Consider the following 23,535-nt stretch of genomic DNA (forward strand, 5'->3'; position numbering starts at 1 on the left):
GTCCTTCTTTGTCTCTTGTAATAGTCTTTGTTTTAAAGTCTATTTTGTCTGATATGAGAATTGCTACTCCAGCTTTCTTTTGATTTCCATTTGCATGGAATATCTTTTTCCATCCCCTCACTTTCAGACTGTATGTGTCCCTAGGTCTGAAGTGGGTCTCTTGTAAACAGCGTATATATGGGTCTTGTTTTTGTATCCATTCAGCCAGTCTATGTCTTTTGGTTGGAGCATTTAATCCATTTACGTTTAAGGTAACTATCGATATTTATGTTCCTATTACCATTTTCTTAATTGTTTTGGGTTTGTTTTTGTAGGTCTTTTCCTTCTCTTGTGTTTCCTGCCTAGAGAAGTTCCTTTAGCATTTGTTGTAAAGCTGGTTTTGTGGCACTGAATTCTCTTAGCTTTTGCTTGTCTGTAAAGCTTTTAATTTCTCCATCAAATCTGAATGAGATCCTAGCTGGGTAGAGTAATCTTGGTTGTAGGTTTTTCTCCTTCATCACTTTAAATATGTCCTGCCATTCCCTTCTGGCTTGCAGACTTTCTGCTGAAAGATCAGCTGTTAACCTTATGGGGAATCCCTTATGTGTTATTTGTTGTTTTTCCCTTGCTGCTTTTAATATTTGTTCTTTGTATTTAATTTTTGATAGTTTGATTAATATGTGTCTTGGCGTGTTTCTCCTTGCATTTATCCTGTATGGGACTCTCTGTGCTTCCTGGACTTGGTTAACTATTTCTTTTCCCATATTAGGGAAGTTTTCAACTATAATCTCTTCAAATATTTTCTCAGTCCCTTTCTTTTTCCCTTCTTCCTCTGGGACCCCTATAGTTCGAATGTTGGTGCGTTTAATGTTGTCCCAGAGGTCTCTGAGACTGTCCTCAGTTCTTTTCATTCTTTTTTCTTTATTCTGCTCTGCAGTAGTTATTTCCACTATTTTATCTTGCAGGTCACTTATCCGTTCTTCTGCCTCAGTTATTCTGCTATTGATCCCTTCTAGAGAATTTTTAATTTCATTTATTGTGTTGTTCATCACTGTTTGTTTGCTCTTTAGTTCTTCTAGGTCCTTGTTAAATGTTTCTTGTATTTTCTCCATTCTATTTCCAAGATTTTGGATAATCTTTATTATCATTATTCTGAATTCTTTTTCAGGTAGACTGCCTATTTCCTCTTCATTTGTTAGGTCTGGTGGGTTTTTGCCTTGCTCCTTCATCTGCTGTGTGTTTCTCTGTCTTCTCATTTTGCTTAACTTACTGTGTTTGGGGTCTCCTTTTAGCAGGCTGCATGTTCATAGTTTCCGTTGTTTTTGGTGTCTGTCCCCAGTGGCTAAGGTTGGTTCAGTGGGTTGTGTAGGCTTCCTGGTGGAGGGGACTAGTGCCTGTGTTCTGGTGGATGAGGCTGGATCTTGTCTTTCTGGTGGGCAAGTCCACGTCTGGTGGTGTGTTTTGGGGTGTCTGTGGCTTTATTATGATTTTAGGCAGCCTCTGTGTTAATGGATGGGGTTGTGTTCCTTTATTGCTAGTTGTTTGGCATAGGTTGTCCTGCACTGTAGCTTACTGGTCATCGAGTGGAGCTGGGTTTTGGCGTTGAGATGGAGATCTCTGGGAGATTTTCACCGTTTGATATTACGTGGAGCTGGGTGGTCTCTGTGGACCAGTGTCCTGAACTTGGCTCTCCGACCTCAGTGGCACAGCCCTGACGCCTGGCTGGAGCACCAAGAGCCTGTCCTCCACATGGCTCAGAATAAAAGGGAGAAAAAAAAGAAAGAAGAAGATAAAATAAAATAAAATGAAGTAAAATAAAATAAAATAATTAAAATAAAAAATAATTATTATGAAAAATAATTTTTTAAAAATAATTATAAAACAAAAAAAACGGACAGACAGAACCCTAGGACAAATGGTAAAAGCAAAGCTATACAGACAAAATCACACACAGAAGCATACACATACACACTCACAAAAAGAGAAAAAGGGAAAAATATATATATATCATTGTTCCCGAAGTCCACCTCCTCAATTTGGGATGATTCGTTGTCTATTCAGGTATTCCAGAGATGCAGGGTACATCAAGTTGACTGGGGAGATTTAATCCGCTGCTCCTGAGGCTGCTGGGAGAGATTTCCCTTTCTCTTCTTTGTTCGCACAGCTCCCGGGGTTCAGCTTTGGATTTGGCCCTGCCTCTGCATGTAGGTCGCCTGAGGACGTCTGTTTTTCACTCAGACAGGACGGGGTTAAAGCAACAGCTGATTCGGGGACTCTGGCTCACTCAGGCCGGGGGGAGGGAGGGGTACGGATGCGGGGCCAGCCTGAGGCGGCAGAAGCCGGCGTGACGTTGCACCAGCCTGAGGCGCGCCGTGTGTTCTCCCGGGGAAGTTTTCCCTGGATCACGGGAGCCTGGCAGTGGCGGGCTGCACAGGCTCCCGGGAGGGGCGGTGTGGATAGTGACCTGTGCTTGCACACAGGCTTCTTGGTGGCGGCAGCAGCAGCCTTAGCGTCTCATGCCCATCTCTGGGGTCCGCGCTGATAGCCGTGGCTCGAGCCCGTCTCTGGAGCTGCTTTAAGCGGCGCTCTTAATCCCCTCTCCTCGCGCACCAGGAAACAAAGAGGCAAGAAAAAGTCTCTTGCCTATTCGGCAGATCCAGACCTTTTCCCGGACTCCCTCCCAGGTATCCGTGGCGCACTAGCCCCTTCAGGTTGTGTTCACACCGCCAACCCCAGTCCTCTCCCTGGGATCCGACCAAAGCCCGAGCCTCATCTCCCAGCCCCCGCCCGCCCCAGCGGCTGAGCAGACAAGCCTCTCGGGCTGGTGAGTGCTGCTCGGCGCCGAGCCTCTGTGCGGGGATCTCTCTGCTTTGCCCTCTGCACCCCTGTGGCTGCGCTCTCCTCCGCGTCTCCGAAGCTTCCCCCCTCTGCCACCCGCAGTCTCTGCCCGCGAAGGGGCTCCTAGTGTGTGGAAACCTTTCCTCCCTCACAGCTCCCTCACACTGGTGCAGGTCCCATCCCTATTCTTTTGTCTCTGTTTTTCCTGTTTTTGGTTTTGCCCTACCCAGGTACGTGGGGAGTTTCTTGCCTTTTGGGAAGTCTGAGGTCTTCTGCCAGCGTTCAGTAGGTGTTCTGTAGGAGTTGTTCCACATGTAGATGTATTTCTGATGTATTTGTGGGGAGGAAGGTGATCTCCACGTCTTACTCTTCGTCCATCTTGAAGCTCCTCCGATCTATAGCCATTCTTTTTCAGATTCTTTTCCCATATAGGTTATTACAGAATATTGAGTAGAATTCCCTGTGCTATACAGTAAGTCCTTGTTGATTATCTATTTTATATATAGTAGTGTATATATGTTTATCCCAATCTCCTAATTTATCACTTCCCCCCACATTTCCCCTTTGGTAGCCATGTTTGATTTCTAGATCTATGAGTCTGTTTCTGTTTTGTAAATAAGTTCATTTGTATCATATTTTAGATTCCATATTTAAGTGATATCATATGATATTTGTCTTTCTCTGTCTGACTTACTTATATGATAATCTCTAGGTCCATCCATGTTCTGCAAATGGCATTATTTCGTTCTTTTTTATGGCTGGGTAATATTCCATTGTATATATATACCACATCTTCTTTATCCATTCATCTGTCAGTGGACACTTAGGTTATTTCCATGTCTTGGCTATTGTAAATGGTGCTGCTATGAACATTGGGGTGCATGTATCTTTTCTAATTATGGTTTTCTCTGGATATATGGCCAGGAGTGGGATTGCTGGATCATATGGTAGTTCTATATTTAGTTTTTTAAGGAACGTCCATACTGTTCTCCATAGTGGCTGCATCAATTTACATTCCCACAAATAGTGTAGGAGGGTTCCCTTTTCTCCACACCCTCTCCAGCATTTGTTTGTATATTTTTTTGATGAAAACTCCCCTTATTGAGAAACATTATCTAGAGTCTCAATGCTGTCTTCCTCGTAGAAGTGTTGGGAGAGTTAAACAAGATCACTGTGAATATTTAAATCCCAAACCATCAGTTACACGTATCCATGTCTCTCCAACCCTGTCCCTTGTCCTCATCACTGCCCCTATATCAGGGTTGGCAGGAGCCAGTTTGACCCTAATCCATCATGCTTGGGCCATTATTACTCACTTGCTTATGTCTTGGTTCTTGGGCTGTTTTGTGGAGGTTTTCAAGGAGGTAGGGGGAATAGAAAGACCATGGGTCCTGGATGGGGTCCCTCAGGTCCATCATTTCCCAGCTGTGAGGATGTTGACAAGCAATGTCACTCTCTAGGCTTCACCTTCCTCATAGTGTGCTGGGAGAATTATCTGACATACTCCCTGTGAAGCACCTGGCGTGTGGTAGGCTCTTCACTTTTCTCGTCTTCCCAGTTGTACTGTCAACTCTTTGAGGGAAACTCTATTATTTCCTGCCTTTGTGCATGCACTCCAGTGCCCAGGATAGGGGCTCAATGAACTTGGCTTCGTGAAGAGCGAATGGAGAGCAGGAGGTGGAACAGCTCCTTCAGGTGTCTCAGCCAGTCGGGAACATCCTTCTGCCACCCCCAGAAAGTCGAGTACTGAGTCATGGCGAGTCAGACAGCCAGAGAACCTCTCCTGGTCTCCACGCTTCCTGTCTCTTTGAGCTCAGGAATGTTACTTAAATTCCTCTGGGGCTCTGTTTTCCTCAGTTATAAAATGGCAATAGTAATAGTATTCTGTATTAGTTTCCTAGGGCTACTGTCACAAAGTATCACACACTGAGTGGCTTAACCAACAGAAATTTATTGTCCCACAGTTCTGGAGGCTAGAATTCCAGGTCAAGGTGTAGACAGTGTTGGTTCCTTCTGAGGGCTGTGAGGGAAAAATCTGTTCCATGCCTCTCTCCTGGCTTCTGGTGGTTGATTGGCACTCTTTGGCATTTCTCAGCTTGCATTATCCCAATCTCTGTCTTCATCTTCACATGGTGTTCTCCCTGTTTGTATGTCTATGTCCAAATTTCCCCTTTTAATAAGGGCAACAGACATATTGAATTAGAGGTCTACCCTACTCCAGTATGACTTCATCTTAATGTAACTAATTACATCTCCAATGACCTGTTTCCAAATAAGGACTAGGCTAGGACTTCAACAAATGACTTTTGGAGAGAACAGAGTTCAACCCATAATACCGCCCCATGAGGTTATACTGAATATTCAATGTAAAATGCTACACGTAAAATACAAAGGCATCTGGCCCACTGTAAATACTCAACACATGTTAACTACTGTTATTATTATTGTTAATCATCAAACTTATAATGGGTGCCTTCTATGTGGCAGGCAGTGTGCTGGGTGGTAGAGACACTAAGGTGAATCAGGTAAGGTTTCTGGCCCAAAAGATACCCAGTCTAATGGAACCACAGACATAAATAAAGAATTACAATCCTGAGGGTCTTCACAGCTAGACCAGTTTCCTAGCTCACTAAGCCATTTGTACATCTAATGTTATCTGGGGTCAAAATAAATATCTTGGGTGCCATCAGAGAATGAAGAAAGGTCATTGTTCAGAGGAAAGAAGTTTTCTCTTTTTACTGGCTTCTTTATATCTTTTTGGGAAGAAAATTTCCAAGTGTCATGGTCAAACACTACTCCAATTTCTTGTGCAAAGTTTAAGGTGACCTTTACCCTTCCTAATATATCATTTTGATGAAGCCAAAATTTTCTGAGATCCTCAAGACTGGCAGAAAAATAACTTGAGAAACGGGTCCCAGATTGGTAACTGAAGACAAGTTGGAGGGCAGTTCCTTCCTCAAGTGTTGCCGTATATCTTACTTCATTGCATGTTGATAGTGTATTAAAATTGAAATAAAAATAAAATATTATCTGTGCCATTAAACCTGACCAATTCTCACTTCACTAATCTCCAGACCCTGATCCTTGCTGAAAGATGGACCGTCTTAACCCACTCTTGGCAAAGATGTACAACAGAGAAGAGTTCTAAGAGGGGGAACCTTTATCATTTTGAAAAAAAATATCCTGTCATCATTTAATATTTACGGAGCACGCACACTGGGTGAAGCGCTCCATCACACGATGTGCTTTGCTGTACAATGTCAGAGAAGACATTGGTGACAGGGGAGATGTTAAATAGATTGGAAACTTCATGAGGACAGAGTTTTGAGGGGCAGTTCAGGCAGGACCTGGGTAATGGATGCCGTCCGCACAACCAAGGGGTCGACCCCTGGGAAGCATGGTCCCTAACCACAGACTTCCTGCCTTTGACCGACCAGCCTGGCAGCCCTCCAACCAGAGCTGCTCACTGAAGAGGGTCCAAAGGTGATGGGGGAGTCTGATTGGGGAAGAGTAATAGGACCCAAGAGTGAATGCCACCCCTAGATTGTGTAGAATGTGCCATGGTGGGTAAGAGGGCAGCGGTCCAGCTGGTGCCCTGCTCACCAAGCCGGCCCAAGTGGGTACCTCCTGCTCCCGCTTGGAGGAAGGGGACACAACTTCCAAGTTCACCCAAAGCACCGTATGGGCTGATGGTGCCCTAGGGCAGAGGAGTAAGCTGTGACCTGGAACCAAAAAACCTACATTACAGTCTTAATTCTGCCACTCACTCATATCATAACTTTCCAAATCATGTCATTTCTCTGAGCCGCAGTTTCCTCCTCTATAAAATGGAGATAGTAAAGTCTGCCCTGCCTGCCTCACAGGGTTGAGCTGAAAGTCAGTATTTAAAATTGGATGAGCAGAAATCCCCTTTCCTTTCTCCAGGGCACCTAGGGTCTTTATCTCATTGTTGTCTCATCATGATACCTGCCCCTGAAAAGGGATGGAGGGAACACGGTTCTGATCTCTCTTCTCCAGAGTCTCCTCAGGGGTTGTTGCTGTGGGTGTGGTGTCCTCTCTGTGACCATGTCCTTCATTCTGTCCCACCTCCCTGACCCCAGCTTGCACCTTGGATTAGACAGTGATTTCACTCAGAGGCTCACCATGCAGCTTCATGGGCAGGATACACCCATTTTACACGTTAACCATGCACTGTTCATTGATTAGTCTAGCAGTTTGTGCTGGAAACCCAGGCAGGGCGCTGAGGCCTCACCATCCCGAACCATCCCGAACCATGGCCAGCCTGCTGCCCTGTGGACCAGCCGGTCTCGAGGCCCCAGCCCTGCAGCTGCCTGTGTGTGGGCGAGACAGAAGCAGCTCCAGGACGAGTCAGGTCTAGGTGCACATCTGCTGGGAGTTCCTGACCTTTCTGTGCCCAGGGAGGTTCTGATGATGTGTGAGTCACTGTAGATGACCCCGATGATTGCTGTGGTCAGTGGTGGGAAGCACACAGGAGGGCTGGAGGGCTGGGCAGAGGGCAGATGAGAAGTTCCCCAGCCAGAGAAGACAGGCAAGCGCATTCTGAGCGAAGCAGCTGTGTGTGCAAAGATGCAGAGAATGGGGAGGGACGTGGCATGTTCCTCGCAGCAGGGTGGGTGGTGCGGTTACGGGAGTGCTGGGAGACGGGGCGCAGAGGTCAAGCCAGCCTGGGCAGAGCCCGGAATGCCGTGCTAAGGAGCCTGAACTCATTATGCAGGTGCTGAGGAAGGATCTTGCGCTTCTTCCAGCCGAAAAAAGACACGATCAGAGTTTTGTTTCCAAAAGACCATTCTGGTGGCAGTGTGGAGGGTAAAATTAGGGCGAGGGGAGGGGAGAACCTGGAAACAGAGACAGGAGGCTGTTGCATTAGTTCAGTAAAGAGATGCTAAGAACTCAAGTACAGCAGGGGGATGGCAGAGTAGGAATGGAGTGGGGCTCTGCCCAGAAGCGGTCCAGAGTCGTGGTTAAGAACGTGGCTCCAGAGCCAGGCTGCCTGGGCTTGAATCTGCTGTTCACCAGCCTTGTGGACAATACGTCCCTTCTCGTGCCTCGGTATCTCCACATGTGAGGATGTTAATGATAACTCCATCTCATATGATGTTAGAAGCCTTCAGAACACAGTTCCTGGCACAGACGCAAGCACTATAAAAATGTTAGTTCTTAGGAGGAGACAAAATTGGCAGAGTTTGGCTCCTGGTTAGAAGCGGGGAAAGAGAGGCTCCCAGTGCTTCCAATACCAGTTCTAGCCCCTCCCCTCGCCCCCTCCTTTAGCTCCTGGGTGGATGCAGGCTACTGTACTGGTCAGGAGCTTACATTCTGGAGTCAGGCTCACCTGCTCTCTATCTAACGTTAGGCAAGTTCCTTAATCCCCGGTCTTAGTCTCCACATCTGTAAAATGGGAGAAATACTAATACCTACCTCAACAGACTCTTTGTGGATTAAATGGGATAATATGAGTAATAACCAGCACACTGTGAGTGTTCAAAAAGACTATAATTCTTATTTGTATTACTACTCATCAAAGTAGGAAGTACAGGGGGGAAATGGTGTTGGAAGTACAAGGGAGGGAAATACAGTTTGGCATAATTTACGCAGGAGGCAGCCAGAACTGGGGAGGGGAACTCAGCTGAGATGGAGGAGGGCACCCTTGTATGAGGAAGACTAAAAATGTTAAGCTTCCAGTGAAGGTCTGATCACCCTGTCCCTTGATGTGATTGAGACATATTTAGGAGAAAAAAGAATTCACAGGAAAGGGAAAATCAGGGAAGTGGCTTTATTCTGGCATAGCTGGGTCAAAATGTAAAGCAAAATATTTATACTTATATCAAAATACAAATCACAGCTGGGTCAGAATATAAATTTTAAATATTTTTGGTGGAAAATTTTCTAAAATGTCACGTACTTCTCTACCATTTGACATTTAACACATTTCTTTACTTATTCTTTCAACATATATTTATTGAGGGCTTAATACTAAGTTCTGTGCTAGCACTTTGGGAGACACAGGTATAAAATAGAAAAAGCCTCTGCCTTCCAGAAGCTTACTTCTAATTTTCAGTATCATTAACTTTGGATAGAAAACATGCTTATATTTACACTTTTGGGTAGTTTATTGTCTATTTTCTTAAATTAAAATTCTCAAGTGGGATTCTTTCCTGAAAGAGGATATACTTTAAACACTTTTGTTGTAGATTGACAAATAGAAAAGGAGACTTTAATTTTTTTAATTATGTAAAACATCCAGAAAACTACAGGTAATACACGTGTACCCACTACCAAGACTGAACAAATCTTAAAAGTTAGCCATATTTTCTTGATATTTTTTGTAAGTAAAAAAAGTTGATACAACTGAAACTTTCTTTGTTAACCTGCATATAAAACTATATATTTTTTAAAGCAGAACGTAAAGTTATTCAGCGTTGTTCTCCTCCTGACAAGGATTTAGCAACTTTCACAACCGATTGAACTTCTCTGATTTTCTTTATCATTTATTATTATGTAGAGATTTTATTTCACTTTTATATAATAGTTTAGACTTCTGAAAAGTAAATTAATTAAATGTCCAATTTGTCTACTCCCTGCTGTTTCTTGCTTCCCACTCCTTTTGGATTTACTTTTCAGTGGGTCTGTAGATGGTAAACTTTCTCAGAATTTCATGACTAAGATGTCTTTATTTCATACTCATTTTTTGAAGGATGGTTTAGCTAGGTATAATATTCTAGATTCACCTTTTTTTTCTCCCTTTAGCACTTTGAAGGTATTATTCCATTATGTTGCCATAGAGAAGTCTGCTGTCAGCTTAGCTGTCATTGTTTGGAAAATAATCAGTCTCTTCTCTCTGGTAAATTTTAGACTATTTAAAAAAATTTTTTGTTTCTGTAGTTTCTTTGTCATGAGTCTAGGTGTAATACTTCAAGTGCACTTTTAATCTGAGTGGGCAAGTCAAATGCAATCAAATTCCATTTCATTATTTGCAAGCACCTCATAGAGTTGCTGTGAGAATTACATGAGATGATGAACTTGAAATACTTTGTAAATTTTGTAACATTGTGCCAATGGCATCTAATTTTGAATTTAGGGTTATTTGGGGAAAACATTATCGTTATTATTTGAGGAAGATACTTCAGAGAGAACAACTAGGTATTTCTCACCAATGAACAATATATTGCTTAAATGAATAATTAGATTTGGAGGAATATAATATGCACCAATCACTGGGAGTCTGATCCCCTATGGCAAATTTGGGGTCTTACCTATGTCATGTTCTAGGCACTCCAGAAATGGGTTCTGTCTGGTTGGGAATTTCCCTTTGGATTTGATACTCTGTTTTCCCAGTCACACCCTTGTCCCCCTCAGTTATGATTTGGAGTCTTTTCCAGTAAATATCCCTCCATTCAACCCAGCCCTAAGGCCTCTGATCTCAGCTCTGCCTAGTTCTCAAACTGCACATTAACAGAGAAAATGTGGCAGTAATTTGGGGAGGAAGAATAAAAATATATTAATGAGTTAAATGGTGTGAACGGATGCAAAAGGTAAAAACTCAGGATGTAAACAAAATACATACTCCCCCCTACCCCCTCCCCATACACCCCTGGACAATGTTTATAAATCAAGCTTTCACCTAACACAGCCATAGCCGACTTCCTAAAGGAACATATCAAATTACACAAAAGGTCAGTGAATGTAAAATACTATACTGACTGTTATGGGATCACTTTTATTCTTCATCGCCTAAAACATTGAAGAAAAATATATATACTTAAAGTGGAGTAACTAATGAAAGTTTTTGGGTTATACTGCTGAAGTCAGGAGATTTTTTTTTATCCTAAATACTTGACCCTTTTTGGAAATTCCATCCAATTATCCAAGACATTTAGGGAATGAACATCCATCCTGAATTTTTTATGGACAGCCAGCTTTAGGAGGGAGAAGAAAATGAAACAAAATCTGAAAGTATTTGTAAAGTTGTGCTGACCCAAAAGAAGGAAGAAAGAAAGAAAGAAAGAGAGAGAGAGAGAGAGAGAGAGAGAGAGAGAGGGAGGGAGGGAGGGAGGAAGGAAGGAAAAGAAGGAAGGAAGGAAATCCAGGATGACTTTTTTTCCCCCAATTCCTGCCGACTTTCTCATCTCTTCTAAGTTGTCGCGCCAGGTGGAGTCCGACACAAGGTGTCTAATCTAAGGCTATAAAAGAGGCTTAAGCAGATGTGACTCTCACAGCCGGATGTGCCAAGTCCAGGAAACGTGACGGGCTGAAAGACGTAGGTTTTTAGTATTTATTTTTGAGAAGCAGTGAGAGGAAAAACGGGGGAGGAGCAGGTATACTTTTAAGAAATGAAACGTCCAATTTGCTTAGGCCACAGAACCAAAGATGATATAAGCCTGATGAGAAAGTCCTCCGAAATAGAAGGGCCTGGCTGTCAGCTCAGCCACCTGGCTTGCAGCTGCTTTCCGCGCACATAAATATTTGAGCAAGGGAAACGGCCTGCTCTGCCTTCTGGGGACGGCCCTCTCTCCTCCCTGTCGAATCTCACTGGCGTGGGGCGGGAGCGAGGAGCAGGGGGCGGCCCGGCCTCGCTGCAGGGTTAGGGCCCCAGGAGTCAGGGCGGGGTTAGCAGCTCCGCAGGAGGCACCGCCCTCTTCCTTCCTCTCTTTTCTTTTCCCTCTCCCGATCTCCCCCTCCTCTTGGGCCCGCTCTTCTTTTCTCTGCTTCCCTCGCTTTCCCTGGCAACTCATCTCTCACTCATTTCTTTCCTTTCCCTTTATCCGGGTTGCTCCTTATTTTTTCCTTATCTCTGACGGCTTCCCAGATTTCATCGGGGCCTCGCTCTGGGCGCCGGGCATGTCGAGATGGAACAGGGCAAACAAGGCTCCTCTTCTCTTTGAGACCAGTTGGTTCCGTGGCGGGGGGCGGGGGGGGGGGGGGGGGGAGGGAGGGCACCCAGTCCCCACATTAGAACAGAAACCCTTGTGAGGGTGGGGATCTAGTCTCTCATTTGTCACCTCCTAGAACAGTGCCTGACACGTAGCAGGTCGTCAGAGCAAATCTGTAGAAAGAACAGAGGTCATCTAGTCCTTTCCTAAGCCATGCTGGATTCGTCCTTCGGCCTTTGCTACCACCCACTGGCCGATTCCTCCTCCTTCTTCAGGTCTCAGTTCCAGGCTGCCTCATCTCGGAAGCCTTCCCTGACTGCAGATCCTCCCATAACATCCTGCACACTTCTCCATTACATGCTTCCGCACTGCATTATGTTGCCGGTTGGCATGGCTGACCTCCTGCACCACCCCACCCTCACTCGCACACACAAACTGAAACTCCCTTGGGCAGAGACTGAGGGCTCAATAAATGTTACTGAATAATTGGAGCCTTATGACATTTGAATATTTAATATCTTATGCCACATCCCTGGCCCTTCCTACTTTCTGCCAACTCAGATCACACCCATCCTTCTGACCCAGATTATGAAGATTTCTTTGACACAGTACTATTTTTATCTATCTAATCAGCAAAGACAGAAAAGAATGAGAATTTTAAAAGCCCGTTTTTGGTGAGGAAACTGATGTGAACAAATGCTGGTAAAAGGTTTTTGGAGGGTGATTTGGCAAAGGCTATCAAAAGCCTTAAAATGCACCTAACTTTTGACACAGCAATTCCACTTCTAAGAATATATTATGTAGACATAATATAAAATGTGACCAAAGGTTTTTCCAATAAGGTGTTCACCGTAGTTAATGTTTATAATGTTAAGAAATTGGAAATCCACAATAAGTGATTAGTTGCATGAATACAGGTAAACCTGTAATAAAACTTTTTTAAAAATTTAAAAATAGTTATTGACCTGACAAGATGTTGATGTTGTTATTGTTGTTGAATGAATCTGCATATATAATATGGTCTCATTTATATTTAAAAGAATATAAAATTTTATTTGCATAGAAAAAAATCTGGAAAGGAATATAACCTAGTAATAAGTGGATTTCTCAGGGTGATGGGATCATATGTGATTCTTATACTCTTTTTTTTTTTTTTTTTTTTTTGGTCACGAGGCTTGCGGGATCTTAGTTCCCCCAACCAGGGATTGAACCCCAGGGCCATGGCAGTGAAAGCGCTGAGTCCAAACCACTGGACCACCAGGGAACTCTCTATACTCTTTTCTTTTAAATCTGCATTTTCCCACTTTACTTTTCTTCAGTGAACCAGAATTACTCATGTACTGATTTTTTTAAGTTATTAAAAAATTGTCTGAATGCTTTTGTCTTCTTTGACTCTAGAAGTAAGCTATTCAAAGTCAAATAGACTTGAAAAATAAAAATTCCCATATAGAGTAAGGAACATTTTAGATCTGAGATGTTCAAGGGAGAGCCTTATCCCCTAAGCCTCGTAGCCATGTGTGAGTCTAATTTCCCATTGCTCTGAAAGACTGTGACAGAGAATCATTACCCTTGAAATGGGTTTGTATAGTATAAAAAAGCAGGGTCTCCTCTCTACTTAGTGAGCGTGTTAACATTTGTGGGAGTTCCCATGCACGCTCTGAGGGAGAGTCCTGTGACATCGCGTCTGCATTGTGTTGAGCTCAATCACTTGTAGAAAATGTGTAATGTAGTAGGGATGTTACATGGGGTATTATGGAAAATCTTAATTGGTACCAAAGTAATTCTTACTAGAGTGGACTATAAAACCTTCAGTGCCGTTCTAACTAATCATCCCTGTGGCATTCTGAGCAAATGCAGGTTAATGGTGACGATCTTAATTTTTTTATTAATTAAATTAAGTGTATAATCTGACAGTATAAACCCATTGTTGGCGTTCATCATGCTGATAATAAATGGCTTGAGTACTTGGCACCTTTGGCTTCACCGGAGCCCTGAACGCTTCCATCCACCACGCAGGATCTGAGAGAGATCTCCAAGTGACTCATTAGTACCCGGCGATGACAAATAATGAAGCAGTATGCCAGGGATTGGGGTGAGCAAACAGCAGGTGGGCTTATGGGCCTAGGAGAAGCCTCCAAACTCAAGGACTGCAATGGCTAAATCCTCTTCTCTCCTGCCTCTGTATCTTGGGTTTCTCTTTAGCAAATGATTTCTCATAATATTTCAAGGTAGGAAGGAGAAAGAATTCAGAAAAGTGAATGTGAAAATACAAGATGCTTAATAAACACTTAAATGGCCAAAATGCCAGATTCAGTCTCCCTGAGTTTTAGGGTTGGGAATAGGCCTTCATCAACCCTGTTTTCCCCACACCTTGCATTGCAACCAGCATAGCAGCATCTATACATCTTGATTTATTTTGCCAAGACATGACATGCTTAGACTTGCTTTTCCATAGTGTGTTCCCTGGAAGACAAACCTTGCCAGAGACATCCTAAATTGGAAACTGTGGAAAAATACGCTTGAGTAACTCTGCCTTTTACCCTTTCCTCTTGGAGATTTATGGTATATATTAGCATTTTGAAGGCAGTGATAAGTCCTTTAGAAAAGATTATATTAATATTGTCTAACCCAACAGTATCTAACCAAATTGTCTAACCAAACTTGTTGGATCACAGAACTCTAATATCATCCCACAGAGCACATTCAGCAACAGACTGCCTTAGATATCTGCTAGCTTGCTTATAGCCCAGTGAGCAGAGGGAAATAACAATTTCCTGCTTCTTCTCAAATCCTGGCATAATAGAGATGAAATCTCCCTTGACTGTGACTAAATCCCTTAATAAAAACATAGAATCATAGGGCTTTAGACTTGGAAGGGACCTTGGACATCATTGCAGGAATTCACTTACTGCATCCATGATGGATACACTGCCATCTCTGCTTGGATGCTTCCAATGGCAGGGAGCTCAGCCACTCACAACACAGCCATTGAGTTATCCTCAAATTTCCTCTTCTGTTGAGCTAAAATCTTCTTTGAGGTTCTAGATTTTATCAAAGACTAATATAGAACAGTCCACTCTCTTATGTCTACATATCAGTCTTATGCCCTCAGTTAACATATCAAAAATTATCAGTTTCTGCACTTCCAAGTATAATCAGAATAAAGAAAGGGGTGCTTGAATGGCTAGTGAGGGGTGGGGGGAAGAGAATAATCTTAGTAGTTGAGTTACAGAAATAAAATAATAGAAATCTCTTATTTGCAATTCATTAATTTCTAAAAACAAAAGTGCTTTTCATGAGTTTGGTGACTGTCTTAGTCAGTTTGGGCTGCTGTAACAAAGTACTCAAGACCGGGTGGCTTATAAACAACACAAATTTATTCCTCACAGTTCTGGAGGCTGGAAGTTGGAGATCAGGGTGCCAGCATTGTCGAGCTCTTCCAGGTTGCAAACTGCCAACTTCTTGTGTTCTCACATGATGAAAAGAAGGCAAGAGAGCCTCCTGGGGTCTCTCTTGTAAGTGCACTAATCCCATTCATAACGGCTCCACCATCATGACCTAATTGCCTCCAAAAGGCCCCACCTCCTAATACCATCACATTTGGAGTTAGGATTTCAACATGTAAATTTCGGGGGGGGCGGGACACAAACATTCAGTTCATTGTAGTGACAAAACATAACCTGAACTGATGTAAAATTATTTATAGTCTTTACTTATTCCACTTGGTGTGTTATGCATGCATTTGATTAAAGAAATATTAATATGTTTGATTACAGAAATATTAATGTGTTTCCTCAAAGTCCACAGGAAGTATTACACAATATACAGTATATGCACTACATTACCTTTCTAAAATCAGACAGAGTCAAAATTCTGAAACACATCTGGCTCCAAGGATTTTGGACAAGGAGGTATGACATCCTTTTCTTAGTACCTTCTGTGTGCTCAACACTGTTAACCTATATTAGTTTCTTTTGACCTCACAGTTCTGTGGGGTAAAGTACTATCATCCTCCAACTTACAGATGAGGAGAGTCATCTAGTTTGGCACACATTTTTCTTTTCTTATTGCCTATTTGATGTTTGCCAAGAAAGCCAGTTCTCCTATCATGTACTAATTGATAAAAAAAAAATTAAGTCTAATTTGGGACAGGTTCTAATTTAGGACAGCGGTCAATGCCAGGAGAACCCCAATCAGAGAAGGGGGGCTCTGTGAGGCCCAGTGATGCAAGAAGAACCCTCAGAGGAATCCCTGTCAGGCCTCCATCTGAAAGGTAGTTAATGGATTCACAATGTTCGTAGCTCTTCAACTGTTCTTTTCCCACCTAACTCTTCAAAAACTTTAGTGTGACTGGGAAAGCCATAGACACCGTTTGCAGAGAAAACTATTCTGAGTGTTGAATTAATTTATGTCAAGGCCTGGGTTTAGCCTCTGGGATATAAGTTTGGATTATCAGCCATCCAAAAATCTACCCCATTTGTTCTTTCCCTATGCTTGAAATGACCATTCAATATCCTGACGATGACGAGTATTTGTTATCGTCAGGATATTGAAAATAATGACTAAGATAGAAATATTACAAATCCCATGTAAGGGTCAACCTAATAAGCCATTATAAACTTAAATAATCAAGTGAGCTAGTCAGGCATTTAGCCCGGTCCAGAGGGAACTGAACATAGAATAGACCAGATTTGATGAGGAATGAAAGAAAAGAAGCACGGGGAAGGTCTGAAGCATGGATACTTCCAGGAAAGATTCACACAGCGTGTTACAGTGGGAAGATCAGGGCCCAGATCAGTGCCTTCGACTAGTGAATGAAGGAGGCACTAAAAGGGAAAAAAAGGCAGGAGAAGGGGGAGTCTGGAATCCCCCAAATTCAGTATCACCTACATCAGCTATTTCCATAAGGATTGCACCTATGCTTGTAGACCCTCTTAAAATAGTTGAATCACAATGTTTTAGAACACTCACCAGATCACATCATTCACCAGCTAGTGTCCAGGAGCTGGAATGGATGCTGGAGTCACAGAACCAGGGAAACGAGAAAAGGGAGCATGAAACAGCATGTGTTAAGAACTTCCAATCTCAGCCCACACCAGCGTTCCCTTTGCTGACTGTGTTGCAGCCACACTCCTGCATGTGCTGTACCCTCAGCTGGGAAAGCTACCTTCTCCCACTCTCTGCTAAGGGAATTCAGATGCCTCCCTATGCTCAGCATAAATGTCAATCCCCAGAGAGGCTTTCCCTTTCTACACCTACCCCTCAACTCTAAGTTATATTCCACTGTTCTCTGGGGGTTTTTTTTCCCTTCAGAGCACTCACTGCAATTTGTAAGTATATATTTATTTCTTTATTTATTAATGTCTGCTTACTCCCTGTGAGTACCCACTAAGGGCAGGTTCTTAACAAAAATCTGTTCAGTGAATCATTGTCAGGCACTGTGCTCTCTGTTTCAGACATGGTAGCTTTTTAAATCTTCATAATAACCCTCTGCATTAGTTTTTACAGATGACATTAAGGAGGCTTACAGCTCCAAGGGGCTCATTTTCATACTCTGGAATTGTGCAATGCACACCCTGCATAGTCGTATGCAGCAACCCCGCTCAGCAACGCCTTGTTCTAAACCATTTAGGAATGGCATTATCTCCAAAGGAAGCGTATATCTGCTTTTCCCACCTTTGTGACAACCATGGCTTAGAGGGGTTAATAATAAACAGAAAGTCCAATTAGCTTCTCCCATCACATCAGTCCTGGAGCTAAACCCTGGTTCCTTGAAAGCCCCAAGAAAAGACTCTTCTGTTTGTATATCATGTTAATAATTAATTGATTGGTTAATCAATTAACTAACTTCTGTAAGGTTTGTCCTGTTCTCCGTTGTCCCCTCCACGTGTCCTGGTCAGGGTCAGTGGGCCTGTGCTCATAAGCATTATGCTGACCTGAAAGACTCCAAAGGAAGGACCATTTGGAAACATGTACAGGATCAATGCTTTTTAATGCCTTGAAATTTTATGAGGAAGCTGCTCATTTTATACCTGTTGAGAGTAGTTTTCTTAAAGTACTGATTGAGCATTGACTGAAAATATACAGCAATTCCTGGTTATACCAACATGGGTAAGTTAAGGTCCTGCCTGCAAGGAGCTCTCAGTCAACTGTGACAACAGGAAAGACAAGGAAGACTTCTTGGAAGAGGAGGGTCATGGGGACAGGAGAGGGGGAAGGAGGGGAGGCCATGAGAAGTATCCTAGGCAGAGGGTGGAGGCTGTGGGAGGGGCTCTGTGATTTCAGAAACGGAATAAAAGCAGAAGCCCAGGCTAGAGAAGAAATGGTGCTCCCTTTTACCTGGGTACTTACAGAAGAGCCTCTGGGTTGTAATATTTTATAAGATACTGCAAAGACACTGGTATTAAAAAATTTCACCTGAGATGTAGACCAATTTACTCTTCTTGCTGCTTTGGTTCCACAGCCCTCAACCCTAACCCTCACCAGCTCTAATGTTAACCAATTCCTTCCAATGAAGGACAAAGGCCAGTTTTCAAGAAATGCCAAATATTCCATTCCCATCTGGCTTTAAAAATGTTTCTTATACTTTAACACTGTAAACACCAATTGAGTTATCCATAAGGCCTCCCAGCTAAGATCAGTTGCCTGGCCCTAGCTGTTCATCACTTGTGGTGCTTTGTAAAAACACACATGCTCAATCTACTGAAGTTGAACTTAGGTATACCCTCAACTCATCAATTTCTCTCCTAGGGAAATACCCACGAGAAATGCAAAATCTGCCAAAAGACATAGAAGAATTTCATGGCAGCACTATTTGTAATAGTTCACAAGGGACCACCCAAGTGCCCAGCTGCAGTTGCATGAATAAATAAACTGCAGCATATTCATACAGTGGAATAGTAGACAGCACTGAAAAGGGATGACCTTACACTACACACAGTATCATGGATGAATCTCATAAACACAAAGTAGAGCAAAATAAGCCAGATTCTAAAGAACACATACTGCATGATTCCATTTTGTTTTTATACTAAAAATCAAGAAAAAGTAATGTATGTGTTAGAAATCAGGATAGTGGTTATGCTTTGGAAGGGGACAGACTAGAAGGGGACACAAGGGCTGTTGGGGGACTTCTCGGTGCTAATTACATGACTGTGTTCACTTTGTAAAAAGTCATCAAGCTGTGTATGTATGATCTGTACACCCTTCTGTATGATGTTTTATTTCCATAAGATATTTTTAAAAGATACATCTGCCTAAATTTCAACCTTATTTATTCTGATTCAGTAGATCTGGGGGAAGGTCCAATTATCAGTATTTTTTAAAGCTCCACAGATGATTCTAATGCACATCCAGATTCAGGAACCAGTGACTAGGATCACCTAGTCTAGATTTCCCTTGTTTGCATATTAAAAGGGCTTACTCATTGTTTTTCTTTTCTTTTTTCCCCCTACAAATAGGAGTAAAATAGCCACCACAATCATGTACACCCAGATGTTTCCATGCTACTGAAATGCATGAAGGTTGAAAGGCATTCCTTCCACTTCTCCAGGTCAGTTGCTCATTAGCAAAAGTATTTGTACTCTGGGGTTTCAAGAATCCCTCACAGAATCTATTTATTCAATCAGCCAACAAGCATTTATTGAACACCCGTAATAATAAAAGCGAACAATTGCTAACCCTTATTAATCACTTCCTTGGGCCAGGCATGATCTTATGTCCTTTGCATATGGTCTTTAATTTAAATAATATAGTAAATAACTAAATTAAATATTTAAGTAATAATTAAATTAAACAATATAGTAAAGGAGTTAAGTGCACAGACTCAGGAGCCAGGCTACCAGTGTTGAAACTCTAGCTTCAGCTAACTCAGTGGTGTGACTTTGGGAAAGTTACTTTGCCTCTCTGTGACTCAGTTTCCTCATCTGTAAATGGGGAATAAAAATAATACTAATTCCTGAAACCAGGGTGAGGAGTAAACGTTGTTTGGCACCTGTAAATGCCACTTACTATATACAGCAAATGCTACATAGGCATTAGCTCTTATTTTTCACAAAAGTCCTATGAAATAGCTACTATAATAATGCTAAATTCGTACGTGAGGAAACCACACTTAGAGAGTTTCCATGACTGGTCCAAATTCACACAGCTAATAAATAGCAAAATCAAGATTCCAAGCCGAGTTGCTTGACCTCAGTGCTCAGATATTTTGCTATCATGCTCTCTCTTTTTCACTGACGTATTTCTCTCTCAGTTGTGTTTTTGTGGACACAGGGATTACATATCTGAAGAGAAGACTCTTTTAAAGAGATCTTTCAAGAGCCTGGAAAGTCGGAGTATTTCATGAGCCAGCTCAAAATGACAAGACATGCCTCCTGCAAGTGAGGAAGGGAGCCCTTCCCCATCAAGTTTCATTTTCCAAGGAAGAATGAATTTGGGTAACCTTTCTCCCTCCCTGAAGTTAAAAATACCTTTTAAAAATGAGTTTGTCATGTCTTGTTGCATAACACTGAGCAGTATTTATAGAATGTGGAAATGAATGTGAAAACTTGTATTTTGATTCATGGCATATTTGAAGTGGTATTTTCATTAATATCTCTGACTTGAATTTTTCCTCCCAAGTTATTGGAGTGTTTATTAAACTTTTAAAGTATTTTTTCTGTCTCAGAATGGGGAACAGAAAGATAGAAACTGGGAAGAAACACATTTTTAGACACTAACATTGTCAGTGACTGAAAAATCAATTGCATATATTTTACCTGTCAGCCTGAGATCTGCCTTTCCCTAACTGAGAGTATGGGGTACTTTGTCCCCTAATATTGAATACTATTAATTAGAGAGTTTAAAATTGTGGTTTGCTTGAGTTAATTTTAAATAAAATGCTTCACGGAAACAATATCTCAGTAAAAAATTTAGGTACCAGCATTTAATGGAAAAAACTGTGTACCTAAGATTTGCATTACATTGATTCCCAAATAATGAGGTTGGCAAACCTATTATGAATCTCTCTCCCCACACGAATAAAAGTGCTGCTGTCATTCTGTTGGTTTTTAAAGGATGGCTGCATCTACCCTGAAATGTATTTCCAAGTTTTGCCAAGTACTAAGGTGACTGATTTTATTTCTTTCATTAGATACTTAAGTTTCCCTTTCTTTTTTATATATTGCTTAAAAACAAACCTGCTTTTACAGGCCTCCTGCCACCTAAAAGGCTCCTTGTTCAGCATAGAGAAGATTTCTTGCTGATCAGATTCTCCCCATTCTTCTCTTTAAGCAAACACTAAAAGCTTTCAGCAGCTGCCCAAGATACCACCTTAAAAACCCTTAAGGCAGTTTGAAAGGCCTCCAAAAAAGCATGACATTCAATCAAAGTTCAGTAAGGAAAGTTTTAGTGAATAAACTTAGTAAATTAGAAAGCACTGCAGCAGGGTGATTAACTCTCATTTGTGCATTAGTGTTGAAATTAATTAAAATGTTTAAGCCATAGGAGGCTGGTTACCTCGTCAGGACCTGGCTCTGCCCTCAGAGTCAGTCTGGATCCAGGAGTGATTCATCTTACACAGATGAGAGGGGGTTAAAAAGAAAAGAACAGTCAGGACAAATGTGTTTTCAATGGTGCTTAACAGCAGGGAGACCATTGAGACTTCAGAGCAATGCTACTGGAGTGTGACATCATAATACGGTATGTACATGTGGAGTGGAGTGAAAAGGGCTTTGCAAACACAGGCCTTTCCTCTCTTTTGGATTGGGTGCCACGTATATTAATTCCTCTGCCAGGTGGAATGCTGCAGTCTGCTCTCTTCAAGACCACTCACAAATTAGCTGTTTCCCTGACTCTTTTTAAACCTGCTTGCCACTGTTAACATTCACCCTTGGGAGTCCCCCGCAGTGCAGTGATGTGAAAATGTGGGCTTGGCGCCCTAGATCAACTCCATAGGATGTATGAAAATATAATTGCCTCAAACTCTCAGACACACAACAATGGATTTATTATTCAACTCCCTTGACAATGTGCAGAGCAGACACCATCTTTTCAAGAAACCCAAAATATTCCATTCCCATTAGGTTTTTAAATATCTCATAAGCTCAATTTCTTTCCAGAACTATGGGTCTGTGGATCTTCTTATAGAAACCCATTACTGTGTAGCTGTTTAACAAATCTGTGCCTGCTTAAAATTATAAATGACAGCATATTTCATAAAGAGAAAAGTCCTTTTTGACAGGAAAACAATCTCAGTTGGTTCTCCTTGGATAACAAATGGGCTTGTGTCAGGCCTGGCACCATAGCTGTTTCCAAAAAGCGTAGAAATGGACTGCTATTGCTAGTTCAGGGGTCCAAATTAAGGGGTGTGCAGAAATTAGTGACTTCCTGCAAATCCGAATAATTTCCACCTGAAGAAAACTGTCATGATTTGCTATGGATCTACATTCATAACTTTAAAAACTGTCTGTCTTCCTTATTTTTTGCTCTAAAGATTTCTTGTCAGACACAATGTCAGAGGTCACTGTCAGAGTGTCCCTTTGGTACCCATTAACTATAACCAGCAAACTTGTTCACTATTGATCCACTATGTCTAAGTACCTATTACGGTGGCTATAAAAGGTAGCTTCGCATCTTTCTAAACAGATAATTCATAAAGGCCAAGTGGTCATGGCTTGTGATATATTATTCTTTCACTGTAACTGTGACTGAATGAAAGAGAGAGAGGAAGAGGAGGGGGAACTAAGGGTCACGCGTGTTAGACTAGAGAGGTAGAAAGTTGTGTGTCAGTCGGACACATTAACATCCATATAAATAATAAAAGGCATTAATAATATTTGTTCATGACCTCATTATCGATTCATTCTACTCAGAAGCAGAGGCTCCTAGGGAGAGTGCAGACAGAGTTGATTTTTTACCACCAAAGTTCAGCTGAGGTTGACTTTAAAATGGAAGTCAACTAAAGACAGTAAAATATACTCTGGCAGCAACACCCTGGACCCTGGGATTGATACATTTTGTGGGTAATGCATCATTTGGGGGCAAAGCAAATGTTTGGGGAACAGAAACCTCAAATACGAAGTGTTAAGGATCTACCAGGCTGATGGGTTCAGAACATCCCCGTGTTCATTGGGGATCGTTTGATTCATCATGTTTGCTGTTTCGTATTGAACATTCAGCAAACACTGCAGAGACCATTGCTGATGTTCCCACGTTCCCATCCTGAAGGAAAGCATCTCATTAGGAGAACAATCAGGATCTAATGAGTAAGCCTTGCTCACAAGTTAACTGACATTGGGCTCATTTAATGCCGTTTACAGTCTTCTACCCACTGGAGAACCTGGAGGTGGTGTGCTTTCTCAAGACTACAGTTTGGAGGAAAGTAAATTGAGATAAATCATGGTGAGATGAGATAGTTAAAATGTCATGCTCCATAAGTTTGAATGCATCCTTCAAGTGCTGAACAGTAAAATGCAACTCAACACTGAAACAAGGGAAACAAAGAAAACGCAGATAACTAACAATACAAATCCTCCTTCTTTGACAAGGATGCTTCATGGGGGGAACCAGACAGAACCTTTTCAGAACCATCCCTGAACAGACACCCAGGGACGCGCATGCACACAGCCACACTCCCTCCTGATTTTACTTTCCTTTTACTATTTTACGTATTATGGTTGAGGGGATGATGCATCAAAATTGCAAGTTTTCAGAGACAAGAAATAAACCACTAGCTGTATTTCTGCTGACAGATGTTAGCTGAGGGAAAGTCTCTCGGCTGGCTAGGCAAATTACAGATTGTCCCCAGTAAGTGTGGGGACAATGCCGCTAACGAGGATGTGTTTGAGAG

This window comes from Eubalaena glacialis, chromosome 3, assembly GCF_028564815.1.
Source record: "Eubalaena glacialis isolate mEubGla1 chromosome 3, mEubGla1.1.hap2.+ XY, whole genome shotgun sequence".
In the NCBI taxonomy this organism is placed as follows: Eukaryota; Metazoa; Chordata; class Mammalia; order Artiodactyla; family Balaenidae; genus Eubalaena; species Eubalaena glacialis.